The sequence below is a fragment of the Octopus sinensis genome, linkage group LG25 (genome assembly GCF_006345805.1).
Source record: "Octopus sinensis linkage group LG25, ASM634580v1, whole genome shotgun sequence".
Lineage (NCBI taxonomy): Eukaryota > Metazoa > Mollusca > Cephalopoda > Octopoda > Octopodidae > Octopus > Octopus sinensis.
In genome coordinates, this window is record NC_043021.1 from 17,125,242 (window position 1) to 17,150,241 (window position 25,000).

Here is a 25,000-nt window from a genome sequence, read left to right on the forward strand (position 1 = left end):
GCTAAACAACAAGCAGTTTCAAGAATTTTAACATTTGATTTTTTTTAAAATTGTCGACATAAAAACGTTTTCCTCTTGCAACCAAATCTCCATAAAATCACGAAGCTCTCCATTCCTCAAAAACAGAGAGACAGGATATATTCGATATCATTATTTTTGGTGCTCTATTTTTGAAAATGGAATGGTTGCTAGTAAAATGTCTAATCATGTTTGCTAGAAACAGCAACCAAATCTCTCTATAAATCATTAAAGTCTACTGTCTTAAAAGAAAAGGTGGATGACAGGAGTGGCTGTGTGGTAAGTAGCTTGCTTACCAACCACATGGTTCTGGGTTCAGTCCCACTACGTGGCATCTTGGGCAAGTGTCTTCTGCTATAGCCTTGGGCCGACCAAAGCCTTGTGAGTGGATTTGGTAGACGGAAACTGAAAGAAGCCCGTCGTATATATATATATATATATATATATATATATGTGTGTGTGTATGTGTGTGTTTGTGTGTCTGTGTTTGTCCCCCTAGCATTGCTTGACACCGATGCTGGTGTGTTTACGTCCCCGTTACTTAGCGGTTCGGCAAAAGAGACGATAGATAGAATAAGTATGGGCTTACAAAAAAGAATAAGTCCCGGGGTCGAGTTGTTCGATTAAAGGCGGTGCTCCAGCATGGCCGCAGTCAAATGACTGAAACAAGTAAAAGAGAAAAGAGTAAAGAGAGAATATAAATTATTAAATAATCAGATCCCTGGTCTGTTGTTTCTCAATAAATATCAAAAATGAAAACAAAATTAAAAACACGGGATGGTCAGATATAAAAGAACTTTTGTTTGCTAGAAATAACAGTCAAACCTCCCACAAATCACATACTACCATCTTATGTCAATGGTACATACGATAATGTAGTCTTAGTGAACATCTAGAAATATTCAAATTAGGGTGTTCTCGATGAAGGTCAACTCTGGAATTAATTAACACCCTCATTAAACACACATTATTAATTAACCTTATATGTATGTTTGATAAAAAGCAATATTCCACTTAGTCCTATGTTTTGGTGTTTGCTCTTACTATTGTCTGTTTTCATTACTGTTGTCACTTCAGGAAGAAAAATGCCGTGGGAAAAATGTATTTTCATTTTGTTAAACCTAACTTTTGAACTATTTTTTTTCTTTTTGTATGAATAAGTACAACCTACCTTCTAGTTTTGGGTGGATAGACAATTATATTTTGAGAGTGTGTGTGTGTGTGCATATATATATACCGGAGTAAGCACATAAATGTGAAACAAGGTGGAAAAAAGAGTACTCAAATACCAAAGGTAGAGTAATATGCTTTATTTAAAAGCAGCAGAAACTCTGAGTAATAGCTTTTGTTATTTCTGTTGCTTTTAAATAAAGTGTATATATTATATAATAAATAAATATCATCATCATCATCGTTTAGCGTCCACTTTCCATGCTGGCATGGGTTGGACGGTTCAACTGGGGTCTGGGAAGCCAGAAGGCTGCACCAGGCCCAGTCTGATCTGGCAGTGTTTCTACGGCTGGATGCCCTTCCTAACGCCAACCACTCCATGAGTGTAGTGGGTGCTTTTTACGTATCACCGGCACAGGTGCCAGACGAGGCTAGCAAACGGCCACAATTGGATGGTGCTTTTATGTGCCACCGGCACGGAGGCCAGACGAGGCGATATATATATATATATATATAAGGGCAAAAAGAAAAAAACTTTCTTTGACAATATGCTGAAAAATAGACGCTAAATCGTCTAATTACATTATTTATAATTGTATTTATAATTTTCACCTTAAAAGGTGTTTTTCATATGCTGGCCACGAATAAAATTTTTTGATAAAAAAAATTCTATCCTTATATTAGAAGTACACACACACACACACACACACACAAATATACATTAGCACTTTCATTGCAAATGAACCGAATAGGGCAAACATACATATAAAGTCTATACACACACACAGATTCCTTATTTGTTGACAAATACAAACTATTTGCAGTGGGACTTCTGAAAACTACGATGTATGAAATACGAAGGCAAACTGGCAAAATCGTTGGCACACCGGGCAAAATGCTTAGTGACATTCCTTCTGGCTCCATGTTCTGAGTTCAAATTCCGCCAAGGTCGACTTTGCCTTTTATCCTTCCAAGGTCCAATATAAAATAAGTACCAGTTGAGCACTGGGGGATCAATGTAGTCGATTTACCCTCTCCACTGAGCTTACTAGCCATGGGCAAAATTTGAAACCTATAAATGTTTCAACTAGACATAACGACACTAATAACCTGCTGTTAGAACTCAATACACCTGTTCTTCAGAATGAAGCATCAGTTGAGTATAGAGAGCATAATATGAAATTAAATAAATGACAAAGGAACAGGAAATTCCGCAATTGTCTTCCCTGTTCCGTTGTCATATATTTCATTCTGATCGATTCTTCCATGTGTTAAACAAGTACCTCATTGCAACAATGCAATCTTTCATTCAATCAAGACACCCTTGATATATATATATATATATATATATCTTGTTTACTTGTTTCAGTCATTTGCCTGCGGCCATGCTGGAGCACCGCCTTTATAGTCAAGCAAATCGACCCCAGGACTTATTCTTTGTAAGCCTAGTACTTATGCAATTGGTCTCTTTTGCTGAACCGCTAAGTAACGGGGATGTAAACACACCAGCATCGGTTGTCAAGCGATGTTGGTGGGGGACAAACACAGACACACAAACACATATATATACATATACGACAGGCTTCTTTCGGTTTCCGTCTACCAAATCCACTCACAAGGCTTTGGTCAGGCCGAGGCTATAGTAGAAGACACTTGCCCAAGGTGCCACGCAGTGGGACTGAACCCGGAACCGTGTGGTTGCTAAGCAAGCTACTTCCCACACAGCCACACCTGCGCCTACAAAAAACAATAATGGTAAAAACAGGACAAAAACAGCGGGTGTCTTACGACTAATAAACAGTACAACAAGTTTAGCTGGCGCCCTTTTGGCCTCCGACCACAGCCGTGAGAACATCGTTGTCTTCGTCTACCGATAAAGGCATTTTTTCCAAATACGCCAGCTAAACTTGTTGTACTGTTTATTAGTCGTAAGACACCCGCTGTTTTTGTCCTTTTATTACCATTATTGTTTTTTGTATTTTATATTCGTGTGGCATCGTCCGTTTTTCTGTCCCTGTTTCGTATACATTCGATCCTTCTTCCAAGAAATCTAATGCTCATAGCTTAGTTTTTCCTTGGGGCTGGTCGGATCGGAGCGATCTCAAGATTAATCAGCCGAAATTGCTAGGATGATCCAGTTCTTGACTGAAGATTGAAGGCTTCGAACATCCCGTCTGTGTTTTTTTGTATCGTCTTCTAAATGTTTTACATTCTTGTCCCAGTTTGTATTTTTCTACATATAATATATATATATATAAAAGCACTATTCGAACTTGATCGATACCAGGCCCACCTGACTGGCTCTTGTGCCGGTGGCATGTAAAAAGCACCCACCACACTCTTGGAGTGGCTGGCGTTAGGAAGGGCATCCAGCTGTAGAAATACTGCCTGATCAGACTGGAGCCAGGTGCAGTCGCTGGCTCTCCAGACCTCAGTCAAACTGTCCAACCCATGCCAGCATGGAGAACAGACGTTAAACGATGATGATATATATTGTATATATATATGTGTTTGACTCAGCTTCACGTTGAAGTTTTGTGGACATGTAGAACAAGTCCAACCCCTTCTCATGCTTGAAGACATCTGAACGAGTTGGACATGCCCTACATATCCACAAAACGTTTAGTGGAACTAAGTTAAACTATTGATAAATACATGTAACAAGAAATGTGTTGAGTGCTACTTCTTTTGTTTGTTCACACACACACACGGTTTGTATAGGCAGGCAGAGAAAGTCAGAGAGAGAGAGAGTGACAAAAGCAATTATACACAAATAATCACAGACATTCACAAACACATATATATATATATTATGTGTGTGTGTGTGTGTGTATTCTGTTGTGTCTGGGGTGAGTCATTCTCTTTTAGTGCCTTATTATTTAACACCCTCACCGGTAAAGTTTCCACTCATTTATTTATTTTTCCTGAAATTTTTGAACGGACAAAGTCAACGACCATTGAAAAGGTTGCAAGACACAACGGAAATTTTTAGGAAAAATAAACAAGGCGCAGGAGTGGCTGTGTAGTAAGTAGCTTGCTTACCAACCACATGGTTCTGGGTTCAGTCCCACTGCATGGCATCTTTGGCAAGTGTCTTCCGCTATAGCCTCGGGCCGACCAATGCCTTGTGAGTGGATTTGGTAGACGGAAACTGAAAGAAGCCTGTCGTATATATGTATACATATATGTATGTGTGTGTATATGTTTGTGTATCTGTGTTTGTCCCCCCCACCATCGCTTGACAACCGATGCTGGTGTGTTTACGTCTCTGTCACTTTGCGGTTTGGCAAAAAGAGACCGATAGAATAACTACTGGGCTTACAAAGAATAAGTCCCGGGGTCGATTTGCTCGACTAAAGGTGGTGCTCCAGCATGGCCGCAGTCAAATGACTGAAACAAGTAAAAGAGTAAAAAAGTAAGTAAATGACTGGAAGCTTTACCAACGAGTGTGTTAAATTATAAGGCCCTAAAAGAGAATGACTCTCCACAGATACAACAAAATATGCTTCAACACACGAACTCACATAAAGAATCTTGCAAACCAAATCCCAAAACGAAATAAGATGTGCGTGCGTGTATGCATAAATGTATGTATGTGTATACACACACATTAACACATGCGCACACACACAACACAAACAGCGGACGGACATGTAGAGAGGGGGAGGAGGTAGAGGAGACGCGGTATAGGAGTGTCATGAACACTCATAAAAAAATTAAAAAATAAATAAATAAACGAAAAAATGTAGACACTTTCGAAACACCAAAATAAATTGTATTTCAAATACAATTTAACAAGACAAAAAATTAATAACAAAGCCAATTATTCAGGTGATAATTGTGTACCTGCAATTGCCGCCGACATCTAAAAGTGCTTCTTGGGGTCGCCTCTTCAGTTTCCTCGTCGTCCATTGCCTGAGATCCAACAGCAGCAGCAACAGTGGCTTCACTCTTCATCCGTCTATAAAATATTAAAAAAAAAAAGCCAACAGAACATTATTATTATTATTATTATTAAAGTCACCATCGTCGTCGTCGTTGTCATGGCTTAATTACAATTTCCCTGCACAAATTCATTAAGGATTATCTAACAGAGATAGAGAGAGGGAGGGAGAGAGATAGCGTTAATAACAGAGAGAGAGGCAATAACACAGAGAAGGAGAGAGAGGGAGAGAGAGAGAGAGACACAGACAGACAGAGAAATAGAAATGTAGATAGACAGAAAGAGAGATAGGCAGACAGTTAGACCGACAGACAGGCAGTCAAACAGTCAGATAGACAGACAGACAGAGAAATAGAAAGATAGACAGACAGATAGATAGATAGATAGATATAGATAGATAGACAGAGAAACAGACAGACAGACAGATAGATAGACAGATAGATAGAGAGATAGACAGACAGAGAGATAGACAGACAGAGAGATAGACAGACAGAGAGATAGACAGACAGAGAGATAGACAGACAGAGAGATAGACAGACAGAGAGATAGACAGACAGACAGTTAGACAGACAGACAGTTAGATAGACAAACAAACAAATAGATAGACCGACAGACAGGCAGACAAACAGTCAGAGAGACAGAAAGATAGACAGATAGACAGACCGTTAGATAGACCAACAGACAGGCAGCAGACAGACAGATAGATAGATAGATAGATAGACAGACAGAGACAATAACAGAGATAGACAGATAGTATCAATAGCAGAGAGATAGTATTAATAACAGAGAGAGAAGAGACAGACAGACAGTATTTAATAACAGAGGCGATGGTTTTAAAGGTGGTACGATCGGTTGGGCTGGCTGGTGGTCTTTAATGACTAAAACCTAATCATTTTATTACATGACATTCCTGCTTTATACTCTTCTACTTTTCCTCCATCATCACCAACATCATCCTCTCTCTGTCTGTCTCTGTCTATCCGCGGCCACCTCCTTCCCTAGTCTAATTCTTTAATAAACATGACCTTTTCGCCATTTATACAATCAGAGACGTTTCAAACACGGTTTAATATTGAAGAGGCTTTGCTTTATGATTCTTATTATAATCAACATTTGACGACTGTTCTTGTAAAACTATACTATAATATAGTATAATAATATACTATGCTATTATTTTATGTTGTTTTATGAAAGCCCCTTGTGGCTAATAAAAGACTGAATTATTAATATTATTATTATTAATATTGGTATTATTATTAATATGAGTATTATTATTAATATTCTCATTAATATTAGTATTATTACGTTTATATATTTGCTGTGCAAGATTTTTTATGTGAAGTCGTGTGTTGAATGACCATTCCAAAATATAACAATATTAGTATTATTATTAATATTATTATTATTATTATCATTATTATTAATATTATCATTAATATTATTATTATTATCATTATTATTAATATTATCATTATATTATCATTATTATTAATATTATCATTATCATTAATATTATTTTTAATATTACTATTATTATCATCATCATTAATATTATTATTAATATTATTATAATTAATATTATCATTATTATTATTATCATTATAATTAATATTATTATTATTATTAGATTCGTTCTGACTTTTTATATTAAAAAATACGAACTGAATTCGAATCGTTTAGTTTTCTGTGTATCACTCCTCAGCTTTGAATGAACATAAAAATTCGCTTGTCTTAGCTGAATATTATTTCTCAAGACTTAAGGAGCAACGACACAACCATATGTTGCTTATATTATTAAATACACACACACACACACGAAACTGCAGAATTATATATAAATACATACACATACAAAAATACAGACACACACACATACCCCCACACAAATATAATTACACAAAACAATGACATAAAAACAGAAATATTACAAAGTCGTCTATACTCGCTTCATTTCACCATCACGCTATAGTTTTAACGTCCACTTTTCCATGCTTGCATGGGTCAGATGGAATTCGCTGAGGCAGATTTTCTACAGCCAGATGCTCTTCATGTCACCAACTGAGGTGTGCGGGCGCGTACATGCATATATGGATATGAACACACACACACACACGTGTGTGTGTGTGTGGGGGTACTGTTGAATGAATGAACACATCCACCCTTATGGTTGAAGATCCGAGGCCTCATACACACCCACCCATCCTCACCACGCACTACAGTCTCACAGTCTCACACTAGGGTCCTAGTCCCTTCCTATGTAGTCTATGATGTCATCACGCCATCTTTGTCTTTATCACCAGCAGACCCATTTTTCCATTCAACCAACCCCAGAAGCTTTGAGCCTTGATAATTCATTCTTCCAGATTTTGATACCAGACCAACATTTTTTTGTTTGTTTGGGGGGGGGGACGGAGTTATTTGGTTACATTGCTCCCACCCCCACCCCCCGGTGCTCAACAGGTACTTGTTTTATAAACCCTAAAAAAATGAAATGCAAAGTTGACCTCAGCAGAATTTGAACTCAGAATGTAAAGATAAGCAAAATGCCACTAAACATAACTACACTTTCAGAACTTCTTCCTCCACAGCTAACTCAGTCTCCTAGGTAACAGAAGCTATCTACTACTTCTAATGATTCACTTGAGCATTTCAGGGAGTCTATTGCCTGTGTATTTTTAGCGTTTATTCTACCTGTACATTTTCCACACACAAAGACCACATTCTCTGTTAACCTTCCTGTGATACCGCTACACCTCTTGTGTGTCCAGAGCTTGCACTGAAGTTTCTACCAGCATCCTTTGTATATAATGAGCAGGGCCAACTTTGCAAAAGTTCAGAGAGCTTCTACTCTTGTTGGTAACTAAGGGCCTCTCCCTCAGAGTTCAAAGCTTGCACTGAAGTTTCTACCAGCATCCTTTGTATATAATGAGCAGGGCCAACTTTGCAAAAGTTCAGAGAGCTTCTACTCTTGTTGGTAACTAAGGGCCTCTCCCTCAGAGTTCAAAGCTTGCACTGAAGTTTCTACCAGCTACTTCTACAGCATACTTTGTACATAATGAGCAGGGCCAACTTTGCAAAAGTTCAGAGAGCTTCTACTCTTGTTGGTAACTAAGGGCCTCTCCCTCAGAGTTCAAAGCTTGCACTGAAGTTTCTACCAGCATACTTTGTACATAATGAGCAGGGCCAACTTTGCAAAAGTTCAGAGAGCTTCTACTCTTGTTGGTAACTAAGGGCCTCTCCCTCAGAGTTCAAAGCTTGCACTGAAGTTTCTACCAGCATACTTTGTACATAATGAGCAGGGCCAACTTTGCAAAAGTTCAGAGAGCTTCTACTCTTGTTGGTAACTAAGGGCCTCTCCCTCAGAGTTCAAAGCTTGCACTGAAGTTTCTACCAGCATCCTTTGTATATAATGAGCAGGGCCAACTTTGCAAAAGTTCAGAGAGCTTCTACTCTTGTTGGTAACTAAGGGCCTCTCCCTCAGAGTTCAAAGCTTGCACTGAAGTTTCTACCAGCATACTTTGTACATAATGAGCAGGGCCAACTTTGCAAAAGTTCAGAGAGCTTCTACTCTTGTTGGTAACTAAGGGCCTCTCCCTCAGAGTTCAAAGCTTGCACTGAAGTTTCTATCTACCAGCATCCTTTGTATATAATGAGCAGGGCCAACTTTGCAAAAGTTCAGAGAGCTTCTACTCTTGTTGGTAACTAAGGGCCTCTCCCTCAGAGTTCAAAGCTTGCACTGAAGTTTCTACCAGCATACTTTGTACATAATGAGCAGGGCCAACTTTGCAAAAGTTCAGAGAGCTTCTACTCTTGTTGGTAACTAAGGGCCTCTCCCTCAGAGTTCAAAGCTTGCACTGAAGTTTCTACCAGCATACTTTGTACATAATGAGCAGGGCCAACTTTGCAAAAGTTCAGAGAGCTTCTACTCTAGTTGGTAACTAAGGGCCTCTCCCTCAGAGTTCAAAACTTGCACTGAAGTTTCTACCAGCATACTTTGTACATAATGAGCAGGGCCAACTTTGCAAAAGTTCAGAGAGCTTCTACTCTTGTTGGTAACTAAGGGCCTCTCCCTCAGAGTTCAAAGCTTGCACTGAAGTTTCTACCAGCATACTTTGTACTAATGAGCAGGGCCAACTTTGCAAAAGTTCAGAGAGCTTCTACTCTTGTTGGTAACTAAGGGCCTCTCCCTCAGAGTTCAAGCTTGCACTGAAGTTTCTACCAGCATACTTTGTACATAATGAGCAGGGCCAACTTTGCAAAAGTTCAGAGAGCTTCTACTCTTGTTGGTAACTAAGGGCCTCTCCCTCAGAGTTCAAAGCTTGCACTGAAGTTTCTACCAGCATACTTTGTACATAATGAGCAGGGCCAACTTTGCAAAAGTTCAGAGAGCTTCTACTCTTGTTGGTACTAAGGGCCTCTCCCTCAGAGTTCAAAGCTTGCACTGAAGTTTCTACCAGCATCCTTTGTACATAATGAGCAGGGCCAACTTTGCAAAAGTTCAGAGAGCTTCTACTCTTGTTGGTAACTAAGGGCCTCTCCCTCAGAGTTCAAAGCTTGCACTGAAGTTTCTACCAGCATACTTTGTACATAATGAGCAGGGCCAACTTTGCAAAAGTTCAGAGAGCTTCTACTCTTGTTGGTAACTAAGGGCCTCTCCCTCAGAGTTCAAAGCTTGCACTGAAGTTTCTACTACCTACCAGCATACTTTGTACATAATGAGCAGGGCCAACTTTGCAAAAGTTCAGAGAGCTTCTACTCTTGTTGGTAACTAAGGGCCTCTCCCTCAGAGTTCAAAGCTTGCACTGAAGTTTCTACCAGCATCCTTTGTATATAATGAGCAGGGCCAACTTTGCAAAAGTTCAGAGAGCTTCTACTCTTGTTGGTAACTAAGGGCCTCTCCCTCAGAGTTCAAAGCTTGCACTGAAGTTTCTACCAGCATACTTTGTACATAATGAGCAGGGCCAACTTTGCAAAAGTTCAGAGAGCTTCTACTGTTGTTGGTAACTAAGGGCCTCTCCCTCAGAGTGTGAGGCAGATTGTATGATGCCTGTGTACATACAACTATACTACATGGCAGTGAAACAGAGGGCTTGCAGAAGCTTCAAAGAAATGAAGCTAACATGATCTGATGGATGGGTAATGTCAGTGTGCATGCATGACAAATTGTAAAGGATTTGAGAAGAAAACTGAGCGTAATAGTCATCAGGTATTGTGTGCAAGAGAGAAGACTGTGCTAGTTTGGTCATGTGATGCATATGGATGAAGACAGCAGCATAAAGAAGTGGTGAGCTCTGACTATGGAGGGAACCAGTGGAAGGAGTAGACCCAGGGAGACATGAGACAAAGTGGTGAGAAAGGATCTTGGGATGTTGGGCCCCACTAAGGCAATGCCAAGGGACTTGGAGATGAGGCAATTTGCTGTACTTGATAAAACATGTCAAGCTAAGTAAAATTGCTGTTTTCCACACATACAGGGCTGTCTTTCTGGATGCCAGTGCCACTTAAAAAGCAACCATGCTGGTAACATGTAAAAAAAAAAAAACACCCAGCACACTGATAAGAGGTTGGCGTGAGGAAGGGCATCCAGCCATAGAAACCATGCCACAACAGACGGATTGGAGTCTGGACAGCTTGACTGGCTATCCATCTCCATGTGAAACCATCCAAACCCCAGCCAGCATGAAAAATGGGCATTAAACATTATAGCATAGATATGAGAGATTGGATCTGGCCAGTTGGAAGATAAAACAGGTAGACTATGACTATTTTGGCTGGTTTAACCCTTTAGTGTTCAGATTACTCTGTTAAATGTAAATAATTTTTCACTCAAATTGTTTTTAATTAATCATGTATTATCTTACAGTTTTGAGGTTTCAATGATTTGATTTTGATTTTTCCCGTTTCAGCTAATGAGCTGTGGCCATGCTGGGGCACCACCATTTGATGATTGTTTATTTTTAAAGTGTCCATGTAAGTTAAGTGTGAGATGCTAGATATAGCCCATTTGAATATAAGACATGTAGAATATTTAGGCCGGATAAGGCCGGTTTAAACACTAAAGGGTTAAGGACCAGTTTTCCAGACTCACATGTGTATGAATGCCTACAGTTAGACTACAATTGCTTGTATGATAGCATGGCTGATGGCCGTTGTCTGTTATGCTGTCAACAAATTGTCTCAAGGCACAAAGTCATGTGGAATAAATGACGATTACCAACTTGAAAAACAGGTCAGGGTTAGTAGTAAAAAGAGGGCATCTTGTGGTAAAAGAACACCTCAAATAGCATTCAACCAATCCAGTACAAGCATGGGAAAACAAAAAAAGTCATAAAATGAATACCCGAATGAACAAAGCTTTCCAAAGACACAGAGGAAGAGAGATTAATATACTGTCACGATATAATTTATTAATTATGATGTTAATTATTTAAGGTGATGAACTGGCAGAATGAGTAGCACGCTGGGCAAAGTGTCGTGTGCCATTTATATTCTAGGTTCAAATTCTGTCAAAATTAACTTAGCCGTTCATCCCTTCAGGATCAATAAAATACTAGTTGAGCGACTAAATTGCTGGCCTTGTGCCACAATTTGAGATCATTGTTATTCCTTTTTTCTTATTTGTTTCAGTCATTTGACTGTGGCCATGCTGGAGCACCACCTTTAGTTGAACAAATCAACTCCAGGACTTATTCTTTGAAAGCCTAGTACTTATTCTATCATTTTTTTTTTTTGCCGAATCGCTAAGTTATGGGGACGTAAACACACCAACATCGGTTGTCAAGCGATGATGGTGGGGACAAACACAGACACACAAACATATACATATAATATACAACAGGCTTCTTTCAGTTTCCATCTACCAAATCCACTCACAAGTCTTTGGTCGACCCAAGGCTATAGCAGAAGATGCCATGCAGTGAGATTGAACCCAGAACCATGTAGTTGGTTAGCAAGCTACTTACCATACAGCCACTCCTGAACCTATTATTATTACTACAAAGATTCCACCAAGGTAGACTTTGCCTTTCATCTTTTTGGAGGTTGATAAAATATGTACCAGTGAAACACTGGGGTCAATGCAATCAACAAGTCCCGTCCCCCAAATTTCAAACCTTGTGCCTTTAGTTGAAAGGGTTATTACTACTACAAAGGCAGGGAGTTCACAGAATCATTAGCATGTTGGAAAAAATCTAGCCGATTTTTTGGGAATTTTGTTCTGGCTTTTTACTGTCATCATCATTTAACATCAGTTTTCCATTCCGGCATGGGTTGGATGATTCAACTGGGGTCTGGAAAGCCAGGAGGCTGCACCAGACTCCAGTCTGATCTGGCAATGTTTCTACAGCTGGATGCCTTTCCTAACACCAACCACTCCGAGTGTAGTGGGTGCTTTTTACGAGCCACCAGCACAGGGGCCAGAGGAAGCTGGCATCAACCATGATCAGATGGTGGCTTTTACATGCCACCAGCATGGGAGCCAGTCAAGACGGTGCTGGCATCAGCCATGTTCGGATGGTGCCCTTTTACGTACCACCAGCACAGGGATTACAACTACAATTTCCATTTGATTTCGTTTTGATGTACGGCCAAGGTCAACTTTGCCTTTCATCCTTTTAGGGTCATTAAAATAAGCATCAGTCAAATACAGATCAAATAACGAAAGCTCCTGAAATTGATGTAACCAAGAGCCGCCCCACCTCTAAATGAAAAGGCTTTTGAATGTGCCAAAATTTAAAACTTATGATTTATGTGAACAATTAATTCTAAGAAATTGACAAAAAAATGTCTGTTATTTACAATGGAGGAGAAGTGTCCTCACCTTGTTTGTTGTTATAACATTTTGGCTGATGTACTCTCCAGCCTTCATCAGGAGTCCTGGTGGAATTTCAAACCCGACCCTTTATTTGACTAATGGGGTGCACTGTTCTCATTCCTAAGGTATTTTTCAAGTCCCTGCCTGGGACTGAACTTATCCCAGGCAGGTACTCGAAAAATAATATCAAAAGAAAAATAGCATCAGCAACATACCTTAGGAATGAGAACAGTGTACCCCATTAGTCAAATAAAGGGTCGGGTTCAAAATTCCACCAGAACACCTGATGAAGGCTGGAGAGTACATCAGACAAAATGTTATGATAACAAGGATGAGGATACTTATCTGTCCACTGTAAATAATGTGCATAATTCCTTATCTCAAAAATATAGAATAAAAAAATGTTTGTTGGAAAAAGGTGCTGGTACCACAATTAGCCTAAAGCTACAATCCACCCCACTCCATGCAGCTGAATTGGAAATGTTTTGACCCTTTTGTTAACCTATTCCTGTTGAAATACACTGCTTTTATTACAATAAATTTTGAAAATACAGAAGAATTCAGTAAAATGACTCAATTTGTTAGTGTTTGGAACATAGAGTGAAATTTTGATGGAAGGTTTTAGATGACTATAAAACAGGAAATTTCTATCACAGAACCAGGAATGGTTCTCAAGTCTGCTGCTATCGAGTTCAACCTTTTTGTTAGCATATTTCTCTTGGAATATATTTAGTTTCTGTTGGTGCTGAAAATAATGAAGAATTCAGTAAATTAATTGTCATTATTAAGCTGGTGTTGGAACATAATTAGATCACTTTCACAGAGCTGGGTGGTGGGAGTGGGGCAACCTCAGGTGAGATGGGACCAAAAGGATTTAAAATTATTTGGGGGTATGGTTTCATTTCATTTCTCTATTTTGCATTTGGTGTCTCCAACTTGCCCCTCCCCACAAAAAAATTTCATGAACCCCATCACAGTGTAACACCTTGGGCAAGTGTCATCTACTATATAGCCCCAGGCCAACCAAAACAGTGAGTGTGTTTGGTAAACAGAAACTGATAATCAATTAGATTATCCTGCAAAATGAAATTTAAAAAAGGCGGCGAGCTGGCAGAAGCGTTAGCACGCTGGGCGAAATGCTTATCGGTATTTCGTCTGCTGTTACGTTCTGAGTTCAAATTCCACCGAGGTCGACTTTGCCTTTCATCCTTTCAGGGTCGATAAATCAAGTACCAGTTACGCACTAGGGTCGATGTAATCAACTTCATCCCTTTGTCTATCCTTGTTTGTCCCCTCTGTGTTTAGCCCCTTGTGGGCAATAAAGAAATAAACTGAAAGAAGCCAGTTGTGTGTGGGTGTTAGTGTCTCCTCTTGACATTTGTGTAATTGATGTAAACGAGTGTCCCTGTCATATCAGCAACGTCCTTTGTTTCCAATCTTCTGTAAAAACGTGTCCAGTGGTAAGGAAAAATATTACTTTACTTGGAAATAAAGATTTAACAGAGTAGGAAGGGCCTCCAGCTACAAAAAAATCTACCTCAAGAGTTCCATGTAACCCATGCAAGAATGGGAAAATGGATATTAGATGATGCCCTAGATCAAACCATTAAGCATACAAATAAAAAAAGTAGTGTCCTTATCTCGCATCAACAAACTATATCTTCCTCCACAGACATCCCTAACCAACACACAAACACAGCTGATCCCTTTCTCACCTCTAAACCCTGACCACCTCATTCTGATTATTTAATGTCTACTTTCCCATGCTGGCATGGGTTGGACCATTCAAGAGAAATCAACAAGTCAAGAGGACTGCACTCAACTCCCATTGGTTTGGCAGGGTTTTTACAGCTGGATGCCCTTCCTAATGCCAATCACTTTACACAGTATACTGGGTGCTTTTTATATGGCACCAGCTTTAGTGAGGTCACCAGGTAACTCACAGGACCCCTTCAACCGAGGAGAGAATAGTACTGTAAGAAATGGCTTTAGGGTAGGTGTTGATAAGCTACAAAGTATGATAGATGAACAGGTGTCTTTCTTTAAGGAGATCGTCATTATCATTATTTATTTCTTTATTGCCCACAGGGGGCTAAACGTAGAGGGGACAAACAAGGACAGACAAAGGGATTAAGTCAATTACATCAACCCCAGTGCGTAACTGGTACTTATTTAATCGACCCCGAAAGGATGAAAGGCAAAGTCAGCCTCGGTGGAATTTGAACTCAGAACGAAATACCAGCAGACAAAATACCGCTAAGTATTTCACCCGGCGTGCTAACAGTTCTGCCAGCTCGCCGTCTTATTATTAATTATCATTATTTAACGTTCATTGTCCATGCTGGCAGGGGTTGGACAGTTTGACCAGGGCTGGTCAGCTGGAAGGCTGTACCGGACTCTAGTCTGATTTGGCATGGTTTTTACAGCTGGGTGCCCTTCTTAATGCCAGCCACTCCAAGAGTGTATTGGGTGCTTTTATGTGCCACTAGCATGGGTATCCTTTGCGCCACACCTGTATCTGATACGACTACAATTCCACTTGATATAGCTATCAAACTGTTTGATCCTCGCCTGATTAAGATGACTCACCACAAATCTATACGAAATAAACCACCACCACCACCACTTCCCAGACCCTGTGACACTTCAAGTTACCAAACAAGTCAAAACTCTGCCAATTCTTATGCTAACTAGGGAATATCCATGGTTTTCTTTTTGTTATTTTTGGCTCTCAACACAGCAAACTTCTTTCTTCAGCAATCCCAACCCTTACCAAACCAAAGACGGTGGCAGCAACCCAACATTTTATTTTAATACTTATAAAGGATTTATTCCACACTACAAACTTATTTCTCAAATGACTGCTAACTTTTTGAAGTAGGCTTCTTTTTCCGCCAAGTATGGCAGACACACAACGATTATAATTTAACTTATATCAAATTTCTTGGTACTTATACAAAATCCTGAAATGAATACTAATTTTTAAAAAAAAAATTATGATAACCGGTTAGCATTTATACTGGTCATATCCTGCTAAAATAGTCAACCTGTTTTGTTTTTTTTTTTGTTCAAACTGGCCAGATTTGACCTCTCATACTTTATCCTACACTGTCATTCTAAAACTAAACAATCACATCATTGGAATTTGCGTGTACATAATATCTATAGTGTATTGTGCTTTTAAAAAATGTGTGTGTGTGTATAGGCGCAGGAGTGGCTGTGTGGTAAGTAGCTTGCTTACCAACCATACGGTTCAGGGTTCAGTCCCACTGTGTGGCACCTTGGGCAAGTGTCTTCTACTATAGCCTTGTGAGTGGATTTGGTAGACGGAAACTGAAAGAAGACCATTGTATATATGTGTATATATATATATATATATATATATATATATATGTATGTATGTATGTATGTGTGTGTTTGTCCCCACCCCACACACACACACACACAACATTGCCTGACAACCGATGCTGGTGTATTTACATCCCCGTAACTTAGCTGTTCAGCAAAAGAGACCAATAGAATAAGTACTAGGCTTACAAAGAATAAGCCCTGGGGTCGATTTGCTCGACTAAAAGCAGTGCTCCAGCATGTCCACAGTCAAATGACTGAAACAAGTAAAAGAGAGTGTAAATATATATATATATATATATATATATATATATATATAAACTCGTGCATGTGTATGTAGATGTATAGTGTGTACATGCATACTGTGAATATATATCTATTTATATGCATATAAAAGTGTGTATGTGTATACATATTGTATGATTAATGCAAAACAATGTAAATGAACAAGCAATGATTTTGACAGAGTAATCTGAATGCTGAAGGGTTAGAATTAATTTAATTTAAACAACTTTCTCATTTGCATATTTGCAGTATGTTAATTTTCTCAATTTAACATAATTTATACCTTTGGAAACTTATTTCTGCAAAATTTCATTTCAGCATTTTAACATTTAAACCGGTCAGATCCGGCCAAAATATTCTGCCGGTTTTATGTTAAAACTGACCAGATCCAGCCTCTCACACCTACCCTACAATGTCATTCTAAAAATATGCAAACACACCATTGAAATCTTGAAGCTATGAAATAATGCATGATCAATTCAAAATAGTGTGAATAAATAGGCGCAGGAGTTGCTGTGTGGTAAGTAGCTTGCTTACCAACCACATGGTTCTGGGTTCAGTCCCACTGCGTGTCACCTTGGGCAAGTGTCTTCTACTATAGCCTCAGGCCGACCAAAGCCTTGTGAGTGGATTTGGTAGACGGAAACTGAAAGAAGCCAGTCGTATATATATGCATATATATATATCAGCTTCCTGATGATTTCTCTTGAATGAAACAGTTCTAGTCCTGTAGAAGCTCCTTCTATATAATAAATTTATTTTACTCTGCTATGTATTGAGTACCTTATTTACTGTGGTTAACCCCGAATCAACCCGGGACCTACATATATATATATATATATATATGCGTGTGTGTGTGTGTGTGTGTGTGTGTGTGTGTGTATGTTTGTGTGTCTGTGTTTGTCCCCCTAGCATTGCTTGACAACCGATGCTGGTGTGTTTACGTCCCCGTCACTTAGCGGTTCGGCAAAAGAGACCAATAGAATAAGTACTGGGCTTACAAAGAATAAGTCCCGGGGTTGAGTTGGTCGATTAAAGGTGGTGCTCCAGCATGGCCGCAGTCAAAATGACTGAAACAAGTAAAAAAAAAAGAAGAAGAAGAAGAAGAAGAATTACATCTGACTGTAGTCTGAATGCTGAAGGGATAAAAATTTCTATGTCTCGGAAATTTATAAACTACTCAACCAGCATCTCAGAAGTTCCTCTCTTTTATCTTCTGTCCTTCTTCGCGATATATAAAGTGTAACTGGAGAAATTAACCAACTCAACAACATTTTTACCAGATGCTTTAAAATGGAGATTCTCAACTTTGGTCTTTCACAGATCTCCATCCACTACCTCATTCTCTGCTTCTTTCCAACAATTTACAAACCACAGCATTGCTGCTGTTTCCTCTTATGACCAATACCTGCCCAGTCGGACCTCATGTTTCAAGCACATCCTACTCTGATTTCAAACCTCACACAACTCTTTCACTTATTCATATTTCAAACATTCCGTTTCTAGTATACACCACTCCAGAACTCCTTCTCATATTACCATTAAATCCACAAACAGGATTTTTACCTCTTTACTCTTTTACTTGTTTCAGTCATTTGATGCGGCCATGCTGGAGCACCGCCTTTAGTCGAGCAAATCGACCCCAGGACTTATTCTTTCTAAGCCCAGTACTTATTCTATCGGTCTCTTTTGCCGAACCGCTAAGTGACGGGGACATAAAACACCAGCATCGGTTGTCAAGCAATGCTAGGGGGCCAAACACACACATACATATATATATATATATATATATATATATATATATACACACATATATACGACAGGCTTCTTTCAGTTTCCGTCTACCAAATCCACTCACAAGGCATTGGTCGGCCCGGGGCTATAGCAGAAGGCACTTGCCTAAGATGCCACACAGTGGGACAGAACCCGGAACCATGTGGTTGGTTAGCAAGCTACTTACCACACAGCCACTCCTGTGCTTTTTTTTCTTTTTTAATGTCATGTCATACCATACCACAAAGTTGTGGATTGCAATGTTTTTGGTAACATGAGCTGATATCCTTTCTATCTCCAGTTCTTAATACCATTTAGAAATCAAAGTTTTGGCTTCCGTTGCATTACTCTTGCCATTCCTGTGAAAAGACATCCTGGTGTACAAGTTAGGTGTTGACTTTCATCCTGTTAACAATGTTGCATTGCTATTTTTTTGTAGATTAGCCACGATGTTCAAGGCTTGGAGCCTACACGATGGCAAAACATGCTTCAGCAAGGATTGGCATCTACACACGACGACAATTAACTGTGCTTATTCCAATCCAGAATCTCAACATCAGTCAGAAACAGAAGTACATCCATCATACACCTACTTCAGAATAGAAAAAAAAAAAAAAAAAAAAAACCACATGCAATTGCTAAAAAGCATTCATGAAGTAAAATCATGTAGCAACACCAAATGGCGGTGCCCCAGCATGGCCACAGCTTGTGAGCTGAAACTAGATAAATAAAAAAAAATTAAAAAATAAACACAACTTGACTGGTTCCATGTCTCCAAGACAGCTTCCTGTGCTCACCCATCTCTGATGCTGACCATCTCCTACAAGTGACTTCCTGACTTTCACCATTTTTGTCATATCCGCTTCCAATTGAATGATTAATTCCTTGCACTGCAAAATCTCACCTGCCTTCGTGAAATATTCTTTTGTGAGATACACATTTTTCTTCATTTTTTTCTTTCTTCTAATCCACTACAGACCTTACTATGTGCTCTATACACCTTCTGTCTCCTCGTCCATTTACAGGTAGTTTCTACCTTAGCAACTCACTCACACTCCATTTCTTTCCAACAACACTAGCCTGGGTCACACACACAACAAATGTCCACAGACCCCACATCAAGGGGCACCGAGTTTTTGCTACTTTAAAACCTTTCAGCATTTAAATTACTGTCAAATGCAATGCTTATTTTTCTTTATCTACATAGTCTTGAACTAATTATGCATTATCTTGTAGCTTTGAGATTTCAATGATCTGATTGATTATCTTTAGACTGACATTGTAGGGTATATGTGAGATAGGCACAAGAGTGACTGTGTGGTAAGTAGCTTGCTTACCAACCACATGGTTCCGGGTTCAGTCCCACTGCGTGGCATCTTGGGCAAGTGTCTTCTGCTATAGCCTCGGGGCGACCAAAGCCTTGTGAGTGGACTTGGAAGACGGAAACTAAAAGAAGCCCGTCGTTTATATATATATATATTATATATATATATATATGTGTGTGTGTGTGGTGTGTGTGTGTGTGTGTGTGGTGTGTGGTGTGTGTATGTTTGTGTGTCTGTGTTTGTCCCCCTATCATTGCTTGACAACTGATGCTGGTGTGTTTATGTTCCCGTTACTTAGCGGTTCGGCAAAAGAGACCGATAGAATAAGTACTGGGCTTACAAAGAATAAGTCCCGGGGTCAATTTGCTCGACTAAAGGCGGTGCTCCAGCATGGCCGCAGTCAAATGACTGAAACAAGTAAAACAGTATATAACGGGAAGGTTTACGAAAATAAACAAAAGACGAAGGCAGGTGGAGTACAAACAAACAAATGTATTAGTATGGCACTCAGGAATAGAAATAGAACAAGTCTTTTACGTTTCGAGCCTACGCTCTTCAACAGAAAGATACACAGAAAAAAACAAGGAGAGAAGAAAATGCATGTAGGAGCTAACGATCTATCATGGCGTCCTGACTTCGGACAGTGGTCAGACGCGAGAGGGACAGTAGGGGAGATAACAGGGTCAAGTGAGATGCCTGATATGGCCAGAATGTTTGGACTGGATATGGCCTATTTAGTTAGATACTGAAGGGTTAAACTCCCACTCCGACCCAGCAATATTAAGGGCAGTTGAAGGCTTGCGGTAGCAGTACACTGCCCAATGTCAATCAGGCACGGCAGGGAACCAAGCTACTTTTCTAGGGACCCGCTATTATGTTTTTTTTAATCCTTGTCAGCACTATTTCATGCTCTTGAAATGACCTCGGTTACGACGAAGAGGGTTCCAGTTGATCCAATCAATGGAACAGCCTGCTTGTAACATTAACGTGCAAGTGGCTGAGTATTCCACAGACACATGTACCATTAATGTTAGTTCTCGGGGAGATTCAGTATGACACAGAGTGTGACAACGCTGGCCCTTTTGACTTACAGATACAACTCATTTTTGCCAGCCTATTGGACTGGAGCAATGTGAAAATAAAGCATCTTGCTCAAGGACACAGCATTCCACAGGGTATCATGAACTCATGGCCTTATGATTTTGAACCACATACCCCTAACAACTAAGCCACGCGCCTTCACAACTGACCATAAAAACCTCCAAAAAAACCAAAAAAAAAGTATACCGCAAGCACCATACCTTGAAGTTTTCTACCAAGCTAGTTGTTAATGTTGGTTCCTGACTCAATTTGGTCCTGATTTCAATGGCCCTCTTGGCATCATTTAACCCTTCCGATACCAACCCGGCTGAGACCGCCGCTGGCTCTGAGTCCAAGTGTCTTGTTTACATAAGTTTGGAATTTAAAATCTTCCATCAAACCTTAGTCACAATTTATGTTCCTAACACCAGCTTAATGATAACTAAGTTATTTTACTAAATTCTTTGTTATATTTAAAATTAATTGAAAGAAACACAGAGCATCTCAAAATAAATACAGTAACAAAAGGGTTAAGGCTACTATAGGGATAAGGCTAAGTAAGGTTCCTGCTCCCTGGCAGTTGGTACCTGCTCTTCTAACCTGACCCAATAACACCCACCTGCTTTCTTTTCCAACTGGGGTACTCATGTATCTACTCTACAGCAGAACACCTCCATGTCTTTCTATATCTCTATTCCTTTATCAACTGGCATGAGGCCACCAACCCTGCTTGCTATTACATCCCCTCTCCAGCTGAAGGGGGTTTTTTTGTCTTGCAAGTTACTCAGTGACTCTGTTGGTGCTGGTGCCATGTAAAAAGCACCCAGTATACTCTGGAGAGTGATTGTCATTAGGAAGGGCACCCAGCAGTAGAAAACTTGCCAAAACAGACAAAAGAACTTGGTACAGCCCCACTGGCCTTATCAGCTCTCATCAAAGTGTCCAACCCATACTCTTTACTCTTATACTTGTTTCAGTCATTTGACTGCGGCCATGCGGGGGCACCACCTTTAGTCGAGCAAATCGACTTCGAGACTTATTCTTTTGTAAGCCCAGTACTTATTCTATCGGTCTCTTTTGCCAAACCGCTAAGTAACGGGGACATAAACACACCAGCATTGGTTGTCAAGCAAAGCTAGGGGGACAAACACAGACACACAAACATACATGCACATACATATATATACATATATACGACGGGCTTCTTTCAGTTTCCGGCTACCAAATCCACTCACAAGGCTTTGGTCGGCCCGAGGTTATAGTAGAAGACACTTGCCCAAGGTGCCATGCAGTGGGACTGAACCCGGAACCATGTGGTTGGTAAACAAGCTACTTACCACACAGCCACTCCTGCGCCAGCATGGAAAACGGACTTAACTGATGATGATGGTGCTGAGAGGTAACTGGATACAATTTGTAATGAGAAGAGATGGTTGAGCCGGGTGGGCCTGAACAGAGGTGGCCATGTCCACCCAGTTTGAAAAGTACCATAGTAGTAGTGCAAGGTGTAGAAGGAGGAGACATCTGAAGGTGGGGAGATGTAGGGGATATTTTTTCCCCCAGTGAATAACTGGACATGGTGGATGATGTGATACTCATTGCAGTAGTGTGTTCTATGAGGTGGTCATGGCTGGAATGCTTTTTATCACAATCAGAGACTAAACAACAAACAACAGTTATGAACCAATAGGAGATAGTAGTGCAACTGTTCAAAATGCTAGAAACAGCAGTCAAATTGTCATCAAACCACACAACACTACAAAAAGTAGAAGGACACATTTAAACTTGTGGTCAATGAAATAGAAACAGACAGGATGGCCATGACCCTAACACCTAACCTGTCTCTTCAGGACCCAGCTGAAACTAAACAACAACTAAAGGAACCTCTACACAGTCAGTAGACCTGCTAGAAATAGCCGCTAATGCCCAGTCAAAACATGTCTCTCACTGCTTTCAAAATACAAGCATACAATTAAGAATGTAATTCCTGATATACAAAAACATGGCTGGTCACGGCCAGAATGCTTTTCCCCCCAGATCTGCACAATCAAAGCTGACCTGCAACTAAACAGCAACTTGTTTCCAACCAACAAAGATATTTTACATCAGTGATATGATTCTTAATACCTGTCTTTTACGTCTCCAGTGTAAGGTGTTTCACCATTTACCTGCTTCACATTAAACTACATATATAAGTGCAACCTACTGTCAAACGCTATCTTTAAGGTACCATGTTAGCACTTGTGATTATAATTTTTCTTTGCCTTTTTACTTGTTTCAGTCATTTGACTGCGGCCATGCTGGAACACCGTCTTTGGTCGAGCAAATTGACTCCAGGATTTATTCTTTGTAAGCCTAGTACTTATTCTATTGGTCTCTTTTGCCGAACGGCTAAGTTACGGGGATGTAAACACACCAGCATCGGTTGTCAATCGATGTTGGGGGGACAAACACAGACACACAAACATACATATATATATATACACACACACACTCACACATACGACGGGGCTTCTTTCAGTTTCCGACTACCAAATCCACTCACAATGTTTTGGTCGGCCCGAGGTTATAGAAGACACTTGCCCAAGGTGTCATGCAGTGGGACTGAACCTGGAACTATGTGGTTAGTAAGCAAGCTAAAAGACGCGTGACCAAGTGTTTAGGGTGTTGTACTTACGATCGTGGTTTCGATTCCCAGACCGATGGGACACATTTAAACTTGTGGTCAATGAAATAGAAACAGACAGGATGGCCATGACACTTCATTTCACTCAGATGTAACCAGGTAACCTTGCTACTTGTGTGTGTGGTGTGTGTGTGTGTGTGTTCAGCCAATTACATTGACACCAGACATACATTAAGCCTCGTACTTATTTTATTGATCGTTTTTGCTGGACCACTAAGCTACTGGGATGTAAACAAACCAACACTAGTTGTTAAGAAGCTCACTTTGTACTTTGCAACCACATATGGTTTCAGGTTCAGTGCCTTCTACTATAACCTCAAGCCTATGAATGGACATGAGCGAATTTGGTAATCAGAAACTGTGTGGAAGCCTTTGTGTGTGTGTGTGTGTGTGTGTGTGTGTGTGTGTTGACATCATGCGATGGTTGTAAACAAGCGCCGTGTATATATTTACTTCTCGTCTTCCGTGAGAAACATGTCAGGGGCCACGGAGAAATATGACCTTGCTTGGTAAACAAGCGATGGCTAGCAAGAAGAGAAAGGGCATCCAGGCGTTGAACATCTACCTCGACGAATTCTATCTAAGCAATGGCAAGAATTGGGTCTCTCAGTGGCCACTGAAAATGGTAAACGGTGTGTGCATTAGTGCGTGGGTGCACGTGTGAGTGCGTGTATACGCACGTGTGCATACATGTATGTTTTCAATTATCGCCCTTACTTACAAGCAAAAACCGAAGAGAACCGATTTTGTCGCATTTGGCACAAACAAGCACCACAAATTGCGATGGACAGTGGTGGGGGGCGGGTGGAGCGGTGTAGAGGAGAGGAAATTCAAATCCACCGCAATGTTTTAGTCTCTCACTTCCTCTCCCCCACACCACCACTATCATCCACAGTGACACCGGAAGAATTAAAGGCCAAAGTTGATCTCGGCGGAATTTGAACTCACAATCTAAAGATCTGAAATTAAATACCATCTGCCATTTATTTTATTCTTTCTACCAATTATTTTTTTTTTAAAAGTTACCGCCCACCAACCAACGATAGGGGGAAGACAAACCAATCGCCCGATCTCCTAGAAATAGCAGCCAAATCTTAAAATCACACGCTGTTTTTTAAAGAGCATTTCGGATAAGGTAGTGCAGAGTTGTGGGCATATATGGGGGGGGGGAAAACCCCGATAGGATTGTCACGGCTATAGTGCTGTTGACTGGTCATATTGCCTGTTCGATCAAGGCTGACCCAAGATGAAGCCACAAGAATCACCAACCTGGGTTAAAGACCACGGATTTTGTGGGGGAGGAAACGTGATTTAAATCCGATATCAATACTTAATCGGAGTTTTTATCGCATCGACGGCCAGTCACCACACCACCCTAGAAGGATGAAAAGCAAATCCGACCTGACCTCGGTGGGATTACTGCAAACAGATAACATTAATCGATATAAAGTAGTTAAACAAAACAAACAAAAAGACTAAATCTCTACGTGACCCATCGAGAAAGTCTCTACGTGGTGGTGGTTAATCTGGTAGAAATAACAGCTAAACCTCTTTCGTAT

At 40.1% G+C, this 25,000-nt stretch overlaps 1 protein-coding gene across 1 annotated transcript in view; it reads right to left on the reverse strand.

Moving 5' to 3' along the window:
* Positions 1-25,000, reverse strand: part of LOC115224342 (leucine-rich repeat and fibronectin type-III domain-containing protein 4) — a 74,101-nt gene that overhangs the window by 44,516 nt on the left and 4,585 nt on the right. The window contains exon 2 of the mRNA XM_029795214.2: positions 5,035-5,149. The gene's annotated coding sequence lies outside the window, so the exon portion shown is untranslated. The remainder of the gene's footprint in view (positions 1-5,034; positions 5,150-25,000) is intronic.